The sequence below is a fragment of the Triticum aestivum genome, chromosome 5B (assembly GCF_018294505.1).
Source record: "Triticum aestivum cultivar Chinese Spring chromosome 5B, IWGSC CS RefSeq v2.1, whole genome shotgun sequence".
Lineage (NCBI taxonomy): Eukaryota > Viridiplantae > Streptophyta > Magnoliopsida > Poales > Poaceae > Triticum > Triticum aestivum.
In genome coordinates, this window is record NC_057807.1 from 600,633,004 (window position 1) to 600,638,319 (window position 5,316).

Sequence of the window (5,316 nt, forward strand, 5' to 3'; positions counted from 1 at the left end):
TCTGAATTCCACTAGAAGAAACGCACCAGGAGGCCTCCATTTGATAATGAGCATTTCCAAGAGCGTGAATGAGCTCACCGGCCGGCAATAAAGTATGCCATGGCGGTGAAGATATAGGAAATAACCAGTTGACTTGAATTGGCTCGCAGTTAATCAATAAGAGGATGCAAATGGAATATTTATTTGTTCTTTTGAAGAAATAGCACGATCAGCTATATAAATATTTACAGCTAGCTAGTAGCTAGTAACTAGTAGCAAAAAGTTGATCTGCATTGCTATACAAATATCTAGAAGTAGCAAATAGCCAACCAGCTAGGACTGATCAGCTTAAACTATAGTACTCCTATTGTACAATCTTTGAGGGTAAAGCCAAAATAATCTATGATCGAAATGACTAATTATAGTCTCTGATCAAAAGGTGCAACGGAAGAAACACCAATGTGCTAAGAACATTCAAAACCACAAGCAGGGATGACGATTTCAGTGTGCAGGTAATCAAGATTACTGGGTCCTTCATCTGCAGAGAACACCTTGATTGCATCCTGCATCGTTGGACGGTGTAATGGGTCAGGTTCTATGCACCGAACAGCGATGGAAATCACTTTGAATATTTCATTTGCAATCTCAGCTTTAGGCAATGGGAGCCGGGTGTCCAGCAAATACTTGGGTATTGTACTTTTCTTGTCCATGGACGAGAGGGACGAAAGAAAATCACCCGGATGATGTCCCATGAACAACTCGAGCACAAGCACTCCAAAACTATAGATGTCGCACTTCTCCGTCACCCTTGTTGTGTATGCAAGCTCTGCCAAGCCAACAATGAAGAGTTAATTTTAATAACCTTTTTGTATGTATGTACTGAAAAAAGCGGGGTGAAGGGATAATAAGACTTGTTCCCTGTCACACTAAAGTAAGAAGGCGTGGCTCAAACCCGGGCTGGCTAGTCCACCAACCATGGTACTAACCATTTGCATCCGGGAGAGTTCTCGTATGTAGATTGTAGAGACCAGAGACAAACATAGTATGGTCGATAAAAAGATATGTAATATACTGGTTTTTGACTGTATAATTGGTTTCATTTACACAAACCAATAAGTAATACTCTACTTCCTGACACATTTATGAAGATCTACGCTAATCATTTCATTATTGATCTGAAAATATATATAACGCTATGCAAGACATCCATCGAAGTGACAAAAATAAACGTACAACACGTTGATTTAACCGACATAGATATATATATATATTATTGTACCTGGTGCAAGATATCCTTTTGTCCCGGCAAGCCTTGTGCAGTTTGACCCATCCACATCTAATATTTTGGCAATACCAAAATCAGAGATGCATGCTCTAAATTCCAGATCAAGCAAAATGTTGTTACTTGTTATATCTCTATGGACTATCGGCGCAAAGCAATCATGATGCATGTAAGACAAAGCATGGGCCACATCCTGAACAATATTTAACCTCCTTGTCCAGTCCAACTCTATTGCAGTTTCCTTGGTCCTTAAAGATGCTGCTAAGCTTCCTCTTTCCATGTATTCATACAAAAGAAATCTTCCTTGAGTAGCAGAACAGTAGCCAAATAACTTCACAATATTGCGATGCCGAATATGCATCAAGGCATCTATTTCACGATTAAATAGCTCATCCTCTTCTATTGTATGAATCTTCTTTACTGCAAATATCTTGCATGTTGGTAACTGAGCTCTATATACTGATCCACTACTTCCAAATCCAATGCAGTGAGCGTCACTAAAATTTTCTGTGGTGTCAACAATTTGCCTGTACATATCTCCTCCATGAAAGTTCCAGATGGCGAACAGCTTTGTCTGTTGCAACTCATTTGCGCATTCCACCTTGGGTTTCCTCCGTTTACATTGCAAAGTTAATAGTGCCGTGATAAACAGAAAAGATACAACAACAGGTATTATAGCTAGTAAAATAGCTCTGGGCTTCTTTTTTCGTCCACCACTTTCAGTAAGGTCACAAGGGGGCAAACCTCTCACTACACCACACAATTGCTTATTCTGCATGAACCATTCGATTGGAGCTTCTTCAAACAACCTACTCTGTGGCACTGACCCTTCCAATTTGTTGAATGACACATCAATGGATAGGAGGCTGAACATGCGCTGAAATGATGGTGGGATGCTACCTTTCAATGCATTGTGTGAAAGATTCAAAACTTCGAGCATGCTCAAACCACTCAGCTGACTCGGAATGACACTAGCAAATGAATTATCACTTAGATCCAACAATTCTTGTAGGTTTACCAGCATTCCTAGTTCGATTGGAATGCTGCCATTGAGGCGATTATGATTTATGGCTCAAATTCAGGAAGTGAAGCTTGAGACAATGTTCAATTGACCCTTGTATCATCCCACTTAGGTTGTTTGATGATAAATCCAAGTACTCCAAATTATTTAGCGATCCAATATCTTTAGGTATACTTCCTTGGAGCAGGTTATTACTGAGGCTCAAGTTGAACAGCACCGTTAAATTGCCAATCCCCAGTGGAATCTGCCCTTCAAGTTTATTTGCTGAAACATCAAGTATCCCCAACTGAGATAACTGCCCTATGCTTGGTGGTATGACTCCAGTAATGTTGTTGTTTGAAGCACGTAGCATCGTAAGTTTGTAACACTCACCCCAGCGATGAGATAATTGACCAAATAGTTTGTTTGAACTGATATCAACATAGACAAGATTAGGGTGAAGCCCCATCTCGGAGATATCTCCTTGAAGCTGATTTCCTTCAAGACGAAGTTTGACTAGGCTTTTGCAACTTAGCAAGCTTGTTGGCAAGGGTCCAACCAAGTTGTTGCCATTAGCGGTAAGAAACTGTAGTCGGCCTCCCGCGCAAAGACCCGATGGCAATGCACCAGATAGATTGTTCAAAGAGACTCCAAACATTTCCAGATTCATCAACTCACCAATTTCTTGAGGAATGTGTCCAGAAAATTGGTTGAAATTAAGGTTTAAGAAGGCAAGCTTAGTCAAATTGCCTAAACTGTTTGGGATAGGACCTGTTAGGTTGTTCAAACTGAGCTGAAAGTCCTCTAAATTCACCATATAACCTAGTTCCCAAGGAATTTTTCCAGAAAGTTGGTTCTGGCCAAGGTACAAGATCTTGAGTTTGGTCAAATTACACAAATTTCTTGGAAAGTAACCTGTTAGTGTGTTGTAGCTAAGCCGCAAGTCCTCTATGTGCACCAAATATCCCAAAACCAGTGGAATTTGTCCAGAAAGTTGGTTACGGTGAAGGTGCAAGGTAGTAAGTTTGGTCAAATTCCATAAATTGCTTGGAACGGAACCAGATAGTGTGTTGTTATTGAGCCTCAAGTCCTCTAAAATCACTAAATAACCTAGTTCTCGAGGAATGTGTCCAGAAAGTTGGTTATGGTAAAGGTACAAGGTAGTGAATTTGGTCAGGTTACCTATATTGCTTGGGATTGAACCTGAAAAGTTGTTTTGGCTTATGTCTAAGTGTTGTAGGTTGAAAATTTTCACTATATCTTTGGGAATGGGACCACTTAAGTTGTTACGGGATAATGATAGCATATTTATGTTTTCTAAGTTTACTTTTGCAGTAGGCTGAGATGAAAAATTATTCATAGGATTTTGATGGATGAGTTAGCTGGACTGAAGGAAACTGGTCCGGAAAGGTCATTGCTGGACAAATCTAATTTAAGCAAATGCTTAAGGTGATCTATTTCACAAGGGATAGGACCAACTAAGTAATTGTTTGACAAGTTCAGGCTCACAAGATTACCCATCTCGCCTATTTGCCTTGGTATTTCACCGGAGACTTGGTTGTCATGGAGCATTAGGAGACGCAGTTTCGTGAGATTTGCTAAAACAGGTGGTATTGAACCTCTTATCTGATTGTCATGCAGGAGGAGAGCATGGAGTTCTTTGAGGAGCTTAATATTCACAGGGATGCTCCCAGCAAGCTCGTTGTGCGAGAGCTCAAGGGCCACCAAGGTCCTCAAAGCCGAGAAGTCAAGAGACTCAAGTGTCCCTCTCAGCCGTATCCCCGGCAGGGAGATGGCGGCGATCACCGGCCGGCGTCCATCACACCGGATGCCTTGCCAACGGCAAGGTGCTGAGATGTTTCTCCAGGATCGCAGGGCGTCTTGGCTTTGCTGACTGAGGCTGGCTTTCCAGGCAAGAAGTGCCCCTGCTTGTTGTTCAAGTGATGGCAGCGCTCCAGCGGCTGAGACGAGTGCGGTGGTGCACATCATCAGTATGGTGAGAGAGTCAAGTATTTTGGAAGCCAAGGGCGCCATGGCGAGGATAGGAATTGATTCTGCTTCTGCGTCTGTTGGAGGGTTCACCTTAAATCATTGCACCAAATATTGCCGCTGCCTCGTTCCCTGCAGGTAGTCTAATGGTTTGTATGACTGATTAACCACCCCTCCCTCTCTGTCCCTCTCGTTCCTTTATTAATCTTCATGATAAGATTTGACCCGCTCTCTGATACATTTTTCTTTTCTTTTTTTGACATAGATTATGACGCCTGTTCTTTCAAAGTCAAAAGTTACAGAACCCAAACATGTACGCACCCAGAAAAGGAAACCAGAAAGAAGGTGCCACAACACAAACTGCAGAAAGGACCTCAATAAAAGAAAGAAGATTACAAGCACGCCCTCTAGAGGACCTGGTGCAAAGAAGACCATCGCCGTCGGAGAAGAGAGGGACATGACGCTGCTCACCCAGGTTCGGAGGAACACCATTGCAGACGGCACTACTTTCTGAGTCGATTAAACGGTCCACCGCAAGCGGCAGAATTGAGGCAATGTGGCTCGTCGGTTGGGTACTTTCCTTATGTCCACTGTTCTGTCGTCTTGACAGTGGCGAAGCTACATGTAGTCTGTGATGTCGAGCGACATCACAGAAATGTGCTTAGAAGTTGACCCCGGGTATGTTTAAGTGTATATGTTTACATACATGTGCAGTTTTGAGCTGTTAACACCACTGGCTTCAATTGCTAGCGCTACCACCGCCGTCTTCACTGCTGGTGAAGAAGAAAACCGGGCCTGGCTGCTATGAAGTAACTGTACGCCTGGTACGCTCAGCTTATGTTGCATTTTGTGGAATTTGTCTTCCTATTTGGCAAATGGGGAGAGCGGTGGAGGCCATTAATGGACAAGTGGTTACTGGTCACGTCACCCCATTCATTGGTGATTATTAATGGACAAGTGGTTACTGGTCACGTCGCCCCACTCATTGGTGATTAATCAGAACATGACATGCTTCTAAATTATGACATGCTTCTAAATTATGAACGCTGCTTCAAACCCAGCTGTG

At 42.5% G+C, this 5,316-nt stretch overlaps 1 pseudogene; it reads right to left on the minus strand.

Moving 5' to 3' along the window:
- On the minus strand, positions 1 to 4,382 carry LOC123117094 (MDIS1-interacting receptor like kinase 2-like; annotated as a pseudogene).
- Between the last annotated feature and the right edge of the window lie 934 nt (positions 4,383 to 5,316).